This window comes from Microtus pennsylvanicus, chromosome 19, assembly GCF_037038515.1.
Source record: "Microtus pennsylvanicus isolate mMicPen1 chromosome 19, mMicPen1.hap1, whole genome shotgun sequence".
NCBI classification, from domain to species: domain Eukaryota; kingdom Metazoa; phylum Chordata; class Mammalia; order Rodentia; family Cricetidae; genus Microtus; species Microtus pennsylvanicus.
In genome coordinates this window covers 23,898,421-23,915,149 of record NC_134597.1, presented here as the reverse complement: position 1 = coordinate 23,915,149, position 16,729 = coordinate 23,898,421, and positions in this window count along the sequence as shown.

The following is a 16,729-nucleotide window of genomic DNA, read 5'->3' as shown; positions in this document are numbered from 1 at the left end:
ACGGGCTACGAGGGACCAGTTTGCATTTATTAAACAGCATGATCTGATGATTTCTGGAGCCAGGAGGTATAGTGTACATAGAATCACTCTTCCTACCTTGGCAGGGCAGGGCAGGATATCACAGCTATTGTGCTGTGCTTTAATCTGTTTCTATTTTATCTTAATGCATGGATGTATGTCTATGCACTTTGTGCATGCAGAATCCAAGGAGACCAGAAGAAGGCAGGCATCTGATCCCTTGGCACTGTATGTGTTAGGAATCAAACTCCAGTCCCCTAGATGAGCAGCCAGGGCTCTTAACTGCAGAGCCATCGCTCCAGCCCGTGTGCTCAGCTTTTTATCCCCATTAGAGAATGATCTCTTGCCAGGCAGTGGCGGGGAACGTCTTTAATTCTAGCACTCGGGGAGGCAGGCGAATCTCCTTGAGTTCAAGGCCAACCTAGTCTACAAGTGCTAGTTCCAGGACAGGCTCCAAAGCTACAGAGAAACTTGTCTCTCAAAAAAACCAAAAAAAAGAGAGAATAATCTCTCTTTTTGTGTGTGAGGACCTTTTGTTTTTACCTTAAGCCCACCATAAATATCTACACATCTCCAGCTGCGGATGCGCCATACCCAGGGGTTTTGAGCTGGGAGATGGGTACCCCAGGTCTAGGAAGGCAGGAAAATTGGCAGCTGTATGAAAGTTAGAGAGGCCTTGGAAGGAAGGGTAGAGAGACAAGATGTGAGCCAGCGGTAAAGAGGACCTTGACCAGACTATCAAGAGCAAGGGGTAAGAGATTTTCTTCAGGGTTACCTATGGTACTCAAGAACTGATCTGGATGAAGGAAAGACAGACGCTTGTAACCCAAGTGAGTCAAAGCATGCAGAAGGCCTCAGGAGGAGGAGCAGGTCTGGCAGGAAGATGTAGGCTGGAGACTTTGTTTTTTTTTCTTCTCATTGTCACGTGTGTAGTGTGCGTGTGTATGTAGGTTTGTGTTTGTGTAGGTGCATACGCCTATGCAAGTGGACACCTGAAGGAGTTGTCTGGAACTGTCTTTGATAGCTCTTCCTCTTTCTTCACGGAGGCAGTGTTAATCAAACCCAGAACTCACTGATGTAGCTACTCTTACCAGCCAGCTTGCTCTGTAGACCTTGTCTCTGCCTTCCAAGGCTGGAATTACACCCACTGGGCAGGTAAGATGGAGGATCAAAACTCCATCCTCAGGCTTGCACGGCCAGCGCTTTAACTACTGATCCATCTCTCCCCAACCCCTGGACTGGAGGTTTTAATGTTCGGAGTTTGGACATTTCTTTTTTTTTTTTTTTTTGGTTTTTCAAGACAGGGTTTCTCTGTGGCTTTGGAGCCTGTCCTGGAACTAGCTCTGTAGACCAGGCTGGTCTCGAACTCACAGAGATCCGCCTGCCTCTGCCTCCCGAGTGCTGCGATTAAAGGCGTGAGCCACCATCGCCCAGCTGAGTTTAGACATTTCTAACAGGGACTTGGAACTCAGTAAAACCCCTTTACTCTGACCCTGCTGTCCCTCAACCATTCAGGTTCTTCCTCTGGGTCACCAGAGCTGCCAGAACGCTTTTGTTCTTTGCACGTAATCATGGTTGGCCACCTCGGCTCTTCACAGGGCTGACCGCGCGTCCTGTGTGTACTCCAGCTGGGGCACACCGTCTGTCCAGGTGCTTGGCTACCTTTGTTTTTGTTTGGAGACAATGCCTCACTATGTCACCTCAGGCTGGCTTGGGATTTCTTGGACAGCCCCAGCTGGTCTTGCACTCTCAATCTCTTGCCTCTCTCTCTGAAGCACTGGAAATACAGGTATACACACGATTCCCAACAAATTCTCTATGCATCTTTTTAACACGCACCTCCATTTTCAAGTCTTCTCCATGCAATCAGCTCATAATATTCACAGCACCCCATATTACCTAGGGGACTCTCATTTCTATGGCCTATCATATAGATTTATGTAGGAATATTTCTTTTTCTTTTCTTTACCTTTTTTTTTCTGAGACAGGGTTTCTCTATGTAACCCTGGGTGTTCTAGAACTTGCTCTGTAGACCAACTCGCAGAGATCCACCTGCTTCCACCTGTCTCAAGTGCTGGGATTAAAGGCGCGTGCCACCACCACCCAGCAGGCATTTTCCTTTCAGCCTAAATGAAAAAAATAAGGAGGAAAAGAAGCACTTCCTCCTGGCTGACCTTGAAACCTGTGCTAGGCTCTCCTTTGTCCTCTGACCTCCAGATTTGGGGGCCGGAGTACAGAAGCTGGCTCGGCCACCTCTCTGTCCTCAGGAATTCTCTTTCTCCAACATGTACTTGGGATGTGGAAGGTGGTTTCGTAGTCCTTAAACCACATTCTCCAGCTAACTTGGAGAGGAGGACATGGGCAGTATTCCTAGCCCTGCCCAGGCTAGCTGTTAATCTCTGAGCATGTTATCCTTAGCTCCTCATGAGAGATGCAGCCCCTGGGATCTCACAACTTCTCGAAGCTTTTTGCTCATAAGACGATTCCAGGAGGGGGCTGGAGAGATGGCTCAGTGGTTAAGAGCATTGTCTGCTCTTCCAAAGGTCCTGAGTTCAATTCACCAACCACATGGTGGCTCACAACCATCTATAATGAGGTCTGGTGCCCGCTTCTGGCCTGCAGACATACACACAGACAGAATATTGTATACATTATATATATATACATATATATGTATATGTATATATATATATATAGCTCTGTATGTGTTTCTAAAATCATTTAATAAAGCCGGGCAGTGGTGGTGCACGCCTTTAATCCCAGCACTCGGGAGGCAGAGGCAGCTGGATCTCTGTGAGTTCGAGACCAGCCTGGTCTACAGAGCTAGTTCCAGGACAGGCTCCAAAGCCACAGAGAAACCCTGTCTCGAAAAACCAAAAAAACAAAAAAAGAACTAGTTCGAGGATAGGCTCCAAAGTTACAGATAAACCCTGTTTTGAAAACAAAAACTAAAAATAAACAACAACAACAACAAAAAGAGCACGCCATATAGGTAGACAAAGATGACATATATTGCCAAAAAGCACAACCCATAAAGCAGAGCATGCGTGAAGAAGTCCCATGTTAGCACTCTGGGCACAATTCTGCCTTTAAGTCATCCTAGCCTAGGTACAGGCATGCAGAAGATGATTCTGGCTGTCTGTTCCCAGCTAGTGTCAGTAGAAACAAGCCATTCTCACTAAGGTCTGTGTGAACTTTTGACCTCCAGACTCTATGCTCATAACACAGTGTTAGAAGGATGGCAATCCCTTCCATAGACGAGTTTGGAGCCTGGAAAAGAGGCAGTGTTAGAGACATAAAGTTGAAAGTGTTTCAATGGCCAGGTTCATAACCCAAGCACTAGGCAGCTGAAGGTAGGAAGGAAACCACCAACTGGAAGCCAGGTTGGGCTTTATCAATAAACCCTAACTAAAAGAAAGATAGGAAGGGAGAGAAGAGGGGAGGAGAAAGCTCAGGGAGTAAAAACATTTGGGGGGCTTTGAGTCTCCAAATGTGAGGTTAAACAGCAATGGTGTCCATGGTAAAGATGAGAGGGATGTGGGAGACAGTAGGAGAACCACTGTTCCGTCTGGACAGTGGAGATAACCCACTGAAATGGACAGCTAGTGCTGCCCAGTACTGTCTGTATGATGTGATCTGGGAACACCCTAACAACAACCTTCCGGATACACCGCAAGGGATTATTTAACCTCTGGGTATGCCTGTGAGGAATGATGGTAAGGTGGCTAATTGCTGGCTGGAAAACCTATACTAAAAGAGAGTCCTCCCTGAACTTGGGTCCTAAACTGCATGAAGAGGAGACAGCTAACTGGCCTCAAGCAGTCAAGCTCTCTGCTTCCTATTTGTGGGTGTCCAGTGGCCAGCTTTGGTGTGGGAGGTCCTTCTGTATATATGTTGCTTTTATTGGTTAATGAATAAAGAAGCTGCTTTTGGCCAATGACTTAACAGAATATAGCCAGGGTGGAAAAGATATACAGAGAGAGTAGGCAGAGTCAGGGAGAAGCCATGGAATTGTCAGAGGAGAAAGATGCAAGTTGTTAGTTGGGACCTTGCCGGGAGGCCACAAACCTCATAGTAAAATATAAAATAATAGAAATGGGTTAATTCAAGATGTAAGAGCTAGCTAGAAATACACTTACGTGATTGGCCAAGCAGTAATTTAAATAATATAGTTTCTGTGTGATTATTTCCAGTCAGGGCGGCCGGGAAATGAACTAGCAGCATCCATCAACAAATTGGCATGCCAACGTGTGCCAGCTAAATCCACGCAAAGCCTGAGAGAGCTTGGAAAGGAACTCTAGACACAAAAACATGGCTTCTTGGTAGCCAGCAATTTTTTGTTTCGGATGGACTCTGCTGGTGGTGAGTTTAAGAGAGGTTTTCCTGACTCAGCAATAGCAGCAAAAACCACGAAACTCCTTTAAGAAGGCTTCCTGGTTCCTGCTAGTTACACAAACAGCTTTGGCTCTTTCAGGAGACAGAGCATTTAAATGGGGTTTGTGAGCAGCATGTTACAAACTGCTTGATTGCATGACATAGACCTGCTGCATGCTTAGAGTGGGGGCAGTGTGCATGGCTTGCAGAGGCAGTGAACATGCCTCTGCCATGTTGGACTGGGGGGAGTCAAAAGACAAAACAGCCTTAGTCCTAGCCACACCCTCTTAGCATTTTTTTTAAAAAAAAAAGGTGCTCCAGTTCAGAAAATAATTATAGATATGCAATAAAGACAAATTCAGATAAAAAAAAAAGACCTCTAAAATGGATCACAGTGTTGGATAAATAAACATAGGCGAGAGAGAGAGAGAGAGAGAGAGAGAGAGAGAGAGAAAAGAAAAAGAATATAGACCATTCTAAAAAGAAGTAAATGGTTTTTAAAAAAGAAAGATAAGGGTTTTTTGTTTTGTTCTGTTATTTTGGTTTTTTGAGATGAGGTTTCTCTGTGTAACAGTCCTTGTTATCCTAGAACTAGCACGTATAGACCAGGCTAGGCTTGAACTTGTGGAGATCTAACTGCCTCTGCTTCCTGAGTTCTGGAATTGTCCGGCATGGTAAAGTCTTTAAAAAGACAGAGTAAGACAGTCATAGATTAAAGATAGATTAAAGGAGTACAGACAAATAAGGTGGAAAATTCACAGAGAGTCTGAATTATGTGTATTATTGTGTTTTCTTTGAATTTTTTGACTGTGAAGGAGCTAAGTACAGAGAGACATTTCATTGTACATGCTGCTAAGCTAAGCCAGCACATATGTTTTAAAGGAATCTTGACTTCAAAATTTGGGTCAAAGGATTTGCTGTTTAGGAAAAAACATTCTTCTTTTGTTTCCACAGGGGATGAGAATCTGTAGATACCTTCCAGACTAATGTGGTTTAATGGACCAAGATTCCCTGGAAGGTCACCATAAACACCCCCAAAAATTACTTTGCCCAACAAAAAGCAGAAAGCAGTTTGCAAAGAACTTTTTTTTTTTTTTGGTTTTACGAGACAGGGTTTCTCTGTAGCTTTGGAGCCTGTCCTGGCACTAGCTCTTGTAGACCAGGCTGGCCTCAAACTCACAGAGATCCGCCTGCTTCTGCCTCCCGAGTGCTGGGATTACAGGCGTGCGCCACCACCACCTGGCCATAAAAGTTACTTTACATTTAAAGGGGGATATGCTATAGAGATGGATACTTTGCATTGGTTTATTGATACAAATTTAGTATCAATTTGTTTTATTTATATATATATATCTGCTCTTGATTAAGGTATTGTGTTTGTGCAGCTCATTTAAAATGTAATGTATAATTCAGAAATATGTTAGTATATAATCATCTATAAAAGTCAAGCTTATAGTCATGTTTGTTAGGTTATATATAATATATACATAATATATATATTCAATTAGATAGGCATTATTCAAATCTTTCAGAGACATCCAGAATATGGCATTTAAAATGTTTTAAGAACTTAGGACTTTTCTTTTTTTTTTTCGCCTACTTTTATTTATTTTTTTTCATGATATTTATTTGAGCTCTACATTTTTCTCTGCTCCCCTCCCTGCCTCTCCCCTCCCCCCTTCAATCCTCCCCCAAGGTCCCCCATGCTCCCAATTTACTCAGGAGATCTTGTCTGAATTTAGGACTTTCATGACAGTGAGGCACATCTGCTCCTGGCAGCACCAATGTACTTCAAGAGGATGATGGGCATCAAAGAGGCTCCTTATGGAGTTTACTAGCCATTTGGGAAAGAAACTGCTCTTGCCTGGACTGCTTGATGTTATGCTGCATGAACTGGACATGCAGAACCCACAGAGAGATGACTGCTGAACTTGCCTAAAGGTGAGATGGTCTTTCAGGGTTCCTACTGCATGAGAGTCTGCAGGACACAGAAGAAAGCAACAGATGGACTTTGCCATTGCAAGGCAGAACAGATCTTCAAATTTTCTGCTTCATGGAAAAGTCTGTTGGATACTATGGGCCTGTAGGCTGAAGATGAATGCTCCAATGATACAGAAGAACGTTGGGTGACTGTCCAGGCAGCAAGATGTCTCTGTCAATTCTAGAGTTTTGAATTACAATGCACATCCTGTTAACTTAGGTAATATCCTTCTGTCTCAAAAAACCAAAAATAAAATAAAACAGATATAAATATTGTAACTGTAATTCTTGCTTGATACCTCTTTTGTTATATGTAATTTTACTATGTTAAAGTTAAAACCTTCCTTTTTGTTTAAACAGAAAAGGGGAAATGATGTGAGAAGTCCTTCTGTATGTGTTACTTTTATTGGTTAATGAATAAAGAAGCTACTTTTGGCCAATGTCTTTTTTTTTTTTTTTTTTTGGTTTTTTGAGACAGGTTTTCTCTGTAGCTTTGGAGCCTGTCCTGGAAGTAGCTCTTGTAGACCAGGCTGGCCTCGAACTCACAGAGATCCGCCTGTCTCTGTCTCCCGTGTGCTGGGATTAAAGGCGTGCGCCACCACCACCCGGCTTTGGCCAATGGCTTAACAGAATATAGCCAGGCTGAAAAAATAGAGAGAGAGAGTAGGCAGAATCAGGGAAAAGCCATGTAGCTACCAGAGGAGAAAGACACAAGCTGCCAGCCAGAATCTTGCCAGTAGGCCATGAGCCTTGTTACCACAAGGCTCAAAATAAAAAAAAAAAATTAGAAATGGGTTAATTTAAGATATAAGAGCTAGCTGGCAATACATTTAAGTGATTGGCCAAGAGGTGATTTAAATAATATAGTTTCTGTGTGATTATTTCGGGTCTGGGCCGTCGAGAAATGAACTAGTGGCCTCCCCAACACAGTTTAGTTTAAGCTCCTTGATGTCCCCACCACAAGGGACAGAGCCCTCAGTCTGCAGGCAAAACCACCCCCTTCACCTTCAATGTGCTCTTGTCAGAATCTCCATCACCGCAACTGGAAACGCGGCCACGGCAGCCAGCAGGCTTTGCCTTTCCCTACTCCAGCCACCAAACAGCTGAGAAGGTTTCCTGTGCTGTTGTAATCAACTTGCACAAAAGGGGGTGGCGTAAGGTAACAGGATGGCCTCTTCCCACTACCACCTCTGCTTCTGCTGTCACACAGAGTTCTTCCCAGCATGTGTGTCCCAATTCCCCCCCCCTTTTTTTTTACTGTGTGTGTGTGTGGTGTTATGTATGCGCACAGGTGTTCCTCAATTGTGCTCACCTTCGTCGACTGTTTTGTTTTTTCTTGTTTCGGGGTACTTAGTTCAGGCCCTCATGCTCACCCCAGAAGCACTTCACTGAGCCATTCCTACCTAGTACCACCCACCCCCACCAACCCCCAATGGTTGCCTTTATTTATTTATTTTTTATTTTTTTGAGGCAGAGTATCACTATGTAGCCCCGGCAGGCCTGAAACTTTTAGACCATGTACAGAGATCCCTCTGCCTCCTGAGTGCTGAATCCCACTCAGCTCTGACATTCCAGTTCTTTCTTTCTTTATTTATTTATTTTATTTATTTTTGGTTTTTCGATACAGGGTTTCTCTGTAGCTTTGGAGCCTGTACAGGAACTCTCTCTGTAGACCAGGCTGGTCTCGAATTAACAGAGATCCACCTGTCTCTGCCTCCTGCATGCTCGGATTAGAGGCATATGCCACCACCGCCCTGCTGTCCCAGTTCTTATAAGGACCCCAGTCATTCATTCAAAGTCATCTTGATCTACATCTAGTGTGACCTAAATTTGAGGACCTCTTCAAAGACCTTTACTCCAAATAAGGCTACATTTACTTCAATGTCTTATGATTATCTTTTTTTGTTGTTGTTATTTGTTTGTTGTTGTTGTTGTTGTTGTTGTTGAGACAGATTTTTCTCTGTGTAACAGCCCTGACTGTTCTGGAACTCTTTTTGTAGACTGACTGGACTGTCCTCAAACTCAGAGAGATCCACCTACCTCTGCCTTCCAAGTGTTGGGATTAAAGGTGTGCACCACCACCACTGGACGCACACACACGTGTGTGTGTGTTGTCTGCATATATGTGTACTTGCACTGTGTGTGTGTCCCTTGTACCCATCAAAGTCAGAAGAGGGTGTTTGAGTCCCAGAAAATGGAGTTCAGGGTGGTCACAAGCCATCATGAGAGTTCTTGGAAATTGAACCCGGGTCCTCTGCAAGAGTAACAAGTGCTCTAAACTGATGAGTGACTTCTTTAGTCCTATTAACAATACTATTTTCTTTAATCCCAGCACTCAGGAGGCAGAGGCAGGCAGATCTCTGTGGAGTGGAGTTCGAGGTCAGCCTGGTCTACAAGAGCTAGTTCCAGGATGGGCTCCCAAGCTACAGAGAAACACTGTCTCAGAAAACAAAAACAAAAATTAAACAATACTAATTTCAGTTCTGGGTGTCGAACACAGGGCCTCCTGTATACTAGGTGAAGTATCCCACTATTGACTCATATCCTCAGCTCTTTTCTTCCTTTTTATTTGAGACAAAGTCTCCCTCAGCTACTCAGGCTAACCTTGAACACACTCTATATCTCCAAGCAGCCTGCTTTTAAACTTTTTTCTTTTTTTTTGGTTTGGTTTTTCAAGACAGGGTTTCTCTGTGTAGCCCTGGCTGTCCTGGAACTCAGACTACTGGAATTAAAGTGTGCACTACTACCACCTGACACATGCTTTAAAATTTTGATTCTCTTACCTCAGTCTCCAGAGAGGATAATGGGATTACAGGCCTGAGTCACCAGACCCAGCTCAACATATCTTTCAGAGGGGCACAGTTCGACCCTTGGCAAGGGGATATGAACCAGAGAGACTTTTGCTAGATGAGCCTCATAGTAAGGAGCTGCAAGGGAGTTGCTGTGGGGGGCGCTCTAGCAGCTGTACGGAGGGGCCTACGCCCCACCCGCCATTCATAGCCTCATTTGAAGATACCCTTAAAAAGGTGACTAAGTAGAAATGGGACTATTAAGGTGTCCTTATAAGAAAGTCATGTGGTATGTTAATCATATTCCTCTTGCATTAATCTTGGCTGTCTTGAGGAACAACTTCAGGTCCACCTGCCTTTGTGGAGGATGGTCTGATGTCAGTCCTTCCAGGGGGTAGGTCTGTTACTATGGACCATTGTTCATCCTGGGCATGTGAAGGGGTCCCCCAGTTGCCCAGGGTTTCAGCAGGAGACCTTACCTCTCTGATTCAGCTCCAAGGCCTGTGCAGCTACTCTGTAACGATCCCTACCCAGAGACCTCTGCAGCTTCCTGTTCCAGCTCCCTGCTGGAACTCAGAGCTAAGCTCCATGGGCCTGGCTCTTTAGCATCCCTACCCCAGCCCTCAGTCATCCAGATTTCTCACCCACCTTTTCTGTAAAGGGAAGTGAGGAGTTATTTAAAGATATTGTATGTATAAGTATGTGTCCAGTGTGAGGCCAGATTCCCCCTGGCAGGAGCTGGAGTTACATGGCTGTGAGCTGCATTGCGAGGATGCTAGGAACCACACCTGGCCCTCTGACAGAGCAGCAAGTGCTCTTAACCACAGAACCATCTCCCCCAATCCCTGAAATGGTGAGTGTGTGTATGTGTGTGTGTGTGTGTGTGTGCGTGTGTGTGTGCCACAGCATGCTTATGGAGGTCAAAGGAGTCACTTCTTTTCCTCTGCCATGTGAGTCCAAAAATTGAACTCAGGTAGGCAAGTATCTTTCTCTTTCTCTTTCTCAGAATCATAAAATCCAATCTTGCTGACAGAGCACACGGAAGTCCCTCATCTCTTCATATTATAAGCTCTCGGAGAGAAGATGTCCCCAAACAGAGACCCGCTTACCCCGCTTGGAGGGGAAAAGTGCTCTTCATTTCTCCTAAGGCATCCACAGCAGCAAAACCAAATGGGATTTGATTCTCAGCCAGTTCCTCTGCTACCATCCCACGCAATGGTTCCCTTCACCAGAGAAGAGAGAAGAGGGCAGAGGGAAGGTTTTACCTATATTGTAATCGTGGGTGTTGCCATCTCCCTGATAGTCACAGGGACAGCTTAAGGACAGATACCCCAGATTAAACAGGTTTGTGTTCCAATACAGATGTTCCAATAAGTGCTGGATGAATGAATGAATTGCTCAAGGAATTCAGAACTCTTCCTAAATATTGTGCTCACTGCCGGCATCAGGAGGCTTAAATCCCAGGACCTCTAGCATCCCGTTGGCACTGGCAGAGAGCTTCCGGTTTCTTTTTTCTTTTTTTTTCTTTTTTTTCGATACAGGGTTTTTCTGTGGTTTTGGAGCCTCTCCTGGAACTAGCTCTTGTAGACCAGGCTGGTCTTGAACTCACAGAGATCCGCCTGCCTCTGCCTCCCAAGTGCTGGGATTAAAGGCGTGCGCCACATAGAGGCTCATCCTCACAGACTGTCTGTGGGAGAAGCTTCTGTAAGGTAGCATGTTTGGTACTGGAATCTTCTCTTACATGCCATCAGATCTTGGCTACCTGTGAAGATCAATCCCCTGGTCAAACTGATCAATGGGACCTTTCTGACTCTGGGCGGTGAGAAGTTGATGATCACAGGCCAGACATTTTTAGCAGAGTGCTTGCCTAGCCCTGGACCTGACCCCAGTGCTGCATAAGCCAGGTGTGGTGAACCCAAGTACTATGGAAGCAGAAGGGAGAGGGTTAAAATGTCAAGGTCATCCTCAAACACAGGTGAGTTTGAGGCCAGCCTGGGCTGCACAAAGACTCTATTTCAAAAAAAAATTAATTTCACAAATACAGACTTAGTACCCAAGGAGAACATTGAAAGATTGTATGTGGCTAGGCAGGTTTATTGTTTGCTGGTTCTTTCGCTTGTAAGTATGTGGTGGTTTGTTTGTTTGTTTTGCTGGGGGTATCTTTTGGTTTGGTTTTGTGTTTCCTCCGTCAGCCCCTGCCTTTAGCATGTTAATAAGACTGACCAAATATGATCAGCGGAATATCGCAGCTCCGGAGTCCCAGGTGCCTTTTGATGCAGTGCCTCCATCTAGGCTACAAATGAGCCTGCTTTGCCCAGGTGATGGGTTGCTCCTTCCCAGCAGGACATAGCCAAAGGAGGGCTCCTCAGCCAGATTTTTTAGGACTGGGAACCAAGTTCTCCTTCCCTTCTCTAGGACACAGACGGGTGCTTAATTCTGCACTCGGTGATCTCAGAACAGACAATGGGATTGCTCTTGAGTGAGAGAAATTTAATTCCAGTCAGCTGTGTGGGCAAGCTTGAGGGATGCCAACCAAAGCCCATAGGGGTTGAGAAAAGGTCCTAATAACCAGCATGCATTCCTGAAAACAAGTCCTACAAATAAGGATACAAATTCTTGCCCACCCTGGCCTTATTATCATTTTTTTGAGACTGTGTCTCACGTAGCCCAGGTTAGCCCCCAAATCATTGCAAAGCCGAGAATGACCTTGAACTTTGGATCTTCTAGAGTGCTTCAGAGTCAAGTGTTTGTCACCACACCTGGCTGGCCATAAAATCCAGGGCTTTGACCACGCTAGCCAAACACTCCACCAAGTGAGCCATCCCCCCAGCCCTCCTGGACTTGCTTATTAATCGTAGCAAACCCCTGAACGGGGAAAGCCTTCCTATCGATGCTAAACAAAGACACAACGAGCAGACACAACGTGGTCTTTCCTGTGGGAGTTTCCGAGAGGGGAGGACTATCACCCAGCCAGGGGCAGACAGAGAAGGGGATTATCAAGGAAATGCATTTATCTGTCAAAGGCAGAGTCTAAAGTGAGGGGACCGAGCAGGAGTGAGAAGAAAAGCTGCTGAGTTGAATTCCTACAGCACAGGAAACTCCAGCTCTCCATAGAGGACAAGGGAAGCTGGGGGAAAATTCTGTACCTAAGCCTACACAATGCCCCCCAGAGATAGAAGTCTGAAAAGAGCTTCTAACTCGGTGAAAAAGGAGGTGAGGGACACCATTTATGTTCAAACCATCATTGAGCTTTGGCCTATAACCCCCAGGGACTCTGCTCAGCACTGGCGGTCCCATAAGAGAGATCTGGTCTTGACCCCCCGGAAGCTTCTAGAACATCCAGAGACACAGACATCCATCAGTGGACCACACACAGACAACTGTGAACTCCAGCAGTCTTAGACTTCAGCTGCCTCCTGCTTCTGGCCAGAGCATGGCCTCAGCCACACACAGTGTTCTTTCCCTACTGTCGAAGGAGGATCCGGTTCCGGTGGGATTGCTCTCCTCTCCTCTCCGGGCAGAGAGGCAGTCCGCCATTACTGAGCAGGATTAAGTTACGGGACAGCAGTGCACGGAGTTCAGTTGTAGAGCATTTTCCCAGGACTTGGAGGGCCTGGGTTCAGACCCCGGTTGTGCGCGCACGCACACACACACACACACACACACACACACACACACACACACAGAGTTAAATATTTTGAGGGAGTCCAGTGATTTACTTTAAGATGCCTGACATCCTCAAACACTGCTGGGAAGATAAATAACCTTTCTAAAAATCAAGAACCTTCGACCTTGGTTTCTAAGAATTCAATTTTATTTCTAATATACTGTAAGACAAAAGTGCTCACGTGTGCTTGTGGGCTATGAGTGTGTGCACATGAATGAGAGCGTGCTCACTTGTGCATGGATATGTGAGGCCAGATACCAACTTTGGGTGTCTTCTCCAATCTCACTGACTTACGGTTGCCTTTTTCAGATGGACGGAGTGGCCTGCCAGCCCTGGAATCTGCCTGTCTCCATCCCTCCCCAATGCTGGGACTCGAAGAGATGATGCAGAGGTTAAGAGCACTGGCTGCTCTTCCAGAGGACTTGGGTTCAATTTCACTCCCACAAGGTGGCTCACATCCGTCTGTTATTTCAGTTCCAGGGATCCAACACCTTCTTCTGTCTTCCTTGGGCACCAGGCAAGCACACGGTACACAAATATATATACACGTAAAACACCCATACACAGAACGTTAAAATTAAAATGAAAAATATCAGCCTGAAAGGGGCATTAGTGGTGCACAACTTTAATCCCAGCATTCCGGAGGCAGAGGCAGTTGGATCTCTGTGAGTTCAAGGCCAGCCCGGTCTACATAGAGAATTCCATGACAGCTAAAACTACATAGAAACACTCTGTCTCAAAAAAGAAAAGAAGAAAGAAAGAAAGAAAATATTAAAAAGCAGTTCTACCTAGCTGGGTTTTGTTTTTAAGACGCGGTCTCATTCTGTAGTTCAAATTGGCTTGGAATTCACCACTGGCCTTGAACTCCTGATCCTGGTGCCTTAGCTCAAGTGCTGAGATTACACGTAGAAGTACCACAGTCAGATGTGTTTTCTTTAGGAGTCTAGTTTTTCCCAGCAGTCCTCTTTTCTCTGTCCCCGGTTTAGGAAGGAAGGGTAAAGGGCCCGTGAGGTAGGGCCCAGCCCTTGCTCTTGTAAGTGTGGAAGATCCTGGCGCTGCCCTGAAACAGCTTCTACCTAGGCCAGTCTACCTCTTCCAGTTGTAGCCTATTAGAAGGGTGTGGCGGGCGTGCAGGTGAACTTCACAGGAAGGCTAGGTAAGGAGGCGTGCCATTCCGGGGCCTCAGGAGGAAGCAAATTGCTCTGAGGACAGTGAAAGATACCAAGGGGGAACTGAGACTTGGGCAGGAATGCCCTGGAGACCTCATCTTATCTCTCTGCCCTGGAGACAGGCCTTCCCAGCAGCCACTGCATCCCCTTTTCTTCCCTACAAGGATTTGGGGGTAACTTAGGAATCAGAAATACAATGGGGAACCACGAACATGATAGACAACCTTGAGTGACCGTGGCTGGGCCAGATGCTACCTGGCTGGTAACTATGGGGAACCAATGCTGGCCTTGGCAGGAGCAAGAAGAGGTCTGACCAGAGGTTCTGAGCTTCACTCTGGGCAAAAATGCAGCTCAGGACACCCAGCCTGTGCTGGAATCCTTCCACACTGTAAAATCCCTCCATCCCTGAAGGGTTCCCTCTCGGGAACTCAAAATCCAAGCCTCCAGCAAAGGCAGGAGGCACAGGAGTGAATCACACGGTGCTAAAAGCCGGCATCCCATGGGAGGAGGCAGCAAGCGAGGCCTGGGGGACAGGGGCATCTTCCAGAAAACAAGGACTGCCTGGGGGTTGGAGGCAGCAGGGGAACAGCCTCAAGGAACCAAAAAGTGAGGCGGTAATTTAGGGAAGGCCTGTGCCAGCCTCCAAGGTGCTTCTGCGGCAAAGAGATGCGAACTGAAGGGAGAAAGGGAAAGAGCTGGGATTTGTTTTTATTTGGTTCACAATATTTATATATATCTGTGGGGTATGGTACAATGATTCTTTAAATACATTCAACGTGTATTGATCAGTTTAAGATCACCATTTCTATCTCCTCAAAGGTTTTTATTTTGCTTACTCATTATTTATTTTTCATTTTGGGGGTTTTGTTTTTATCAATTATTTTTTTAAAATACGGTCTCATGTAGCCCAGGTTAGCTATATGACTGAGGATGACCTTGATCTCCCAACCCTCCTGCCCCCCCCCCACATCTCTTAAATGCTGGGATTACAGGCCTGTGATTCCACTACCAGACTGTTTTATTTATTTGTTTATTGTATACGTGAGAGTGCTGGGGCATGCGAACCACTGCACATGGAAGGAGGTAAGAAGACAACTTAAGGAGTCTCTTTTCTATGCTTTTAAAGCAGGATGTTATATCGCCCAGGCTTGCCTGGATCTTGCTATGTAATTCAGGCTGAACTCAAAAATCTTCCTGCCTCAGCTTCCCAAGTGCTGCAATTACAGGCCCATACCACTACACTCGGCTCTTGATCGGCTCTACGTGTTGGGAACCTTCAGCCTTTCCTGGTTATTATGAAGAGTATGGGGTGAGAGATCTAGCTCAGTTGGTTGAAGCCCGACTGATCTCCAACACAGCATTGGATGGGTGTGGTGGTGCTTGTCTGTAATCTCTGAACTAGGGAGGTAGAGGCAGGGGTATCAGAAATTCTTGGTCACCCCAACTCCCACACAGCATCTATAACTCACTTCTTTTTTTTTAATTTAACTTTATTTCATGTGCACTGGAGTTACAGACAGCTGCGAGCTTCCATGTGGGTGCTGGGAATTGAACCTGGGTCCTCTGGAGGAGCAGTCAGTGCTCTTAACCACTGAGCCATCTCACCAGCCCCTATAATTCACTTCTTGACATGACTTTGGGAAGCCACATCTCACGCAAACATCTGTGTCTATCACATCCACTGTAAACAAAATGTCTGGGCAGAAACAAAGTTAGGGGAGAAAGGCGGACTGATTTCGATGTGTGGTTTCTGAGATGCCAGTCCATCCTGGCAGGGAAGCGTGACAGGGTCCGTGATGGCCGGAGCGTGTGGCAGGGACTCCGCACATCACAGCAGGTGAGGGAGCCGAGAGCAGTTGGACCCAGGGGTTATTTTATAACCATTAGAGGACAGCTCCTAGTGGCCACCTTCCCGCAGCCAGGCTCCACCTCCTCAAGGTTCAAAAGTCTCCAAAACAATGGCAGGAGCTGGGAGCAAACAGGTAAGATACGACTCTGTGGGGGACATTTCAGATTCAAACCACAGCATAAGTCTAGCCATTGGACCCCCCAAAACAAAGAATAAAATAAAGCAGTCACCTGGAATTAATAAACAATGCATCTGCCTCTGACATAGTGATGAGATGAAATATAAATCTCAGTGTAGACGGGGCTTTAGGCCCAAAGCAAAATATGAATGCGATGTTCTTATCTTTATCAGAAACCTTATTAACACTGAGTTCTGGCCAGTCCTCCATGCCCCGTACTGCAACTGAGAACCCTTGGCCAGCCTGCTGGGGATGTCTGGTGGTCTTTCAAGAGGCCTCTTCTAGCCTGAGGGGAAGGTAGGCTGTCAACGTCGCAATCAAACAGGATATTCCCAGCCGTGACCGGTGCTGAAGCAGATGAGAGCCAGGCACGCGATCGGACCCGCCCAGGTGAACCTGTGCTTTCTGAGGAGCGGTGAAGGGGCAAGTGTGGGTGGAACTCGACAACTTCGGTACGCTCTAGGTAAGAAGAAAAGACGAGGAGGAGGAGGAGAAAAAAGGAAGAAAAGCCTGTGGCTGGAGAGGCTTCTCATGTTCCCTCCTTGTGACGTGACGAAGCAGGATCTGTGAGGACCCCGACTACACCCTGGGTCTGTGCCTGCAACTACGCACAAGGCTTAGATCCTGGTCCAGCCATGGACCAGGTAGCCGAAATGCTGCAATAGCAGCAATTTTTATGTTTTTACCAAGCAATCAGAATCAAGT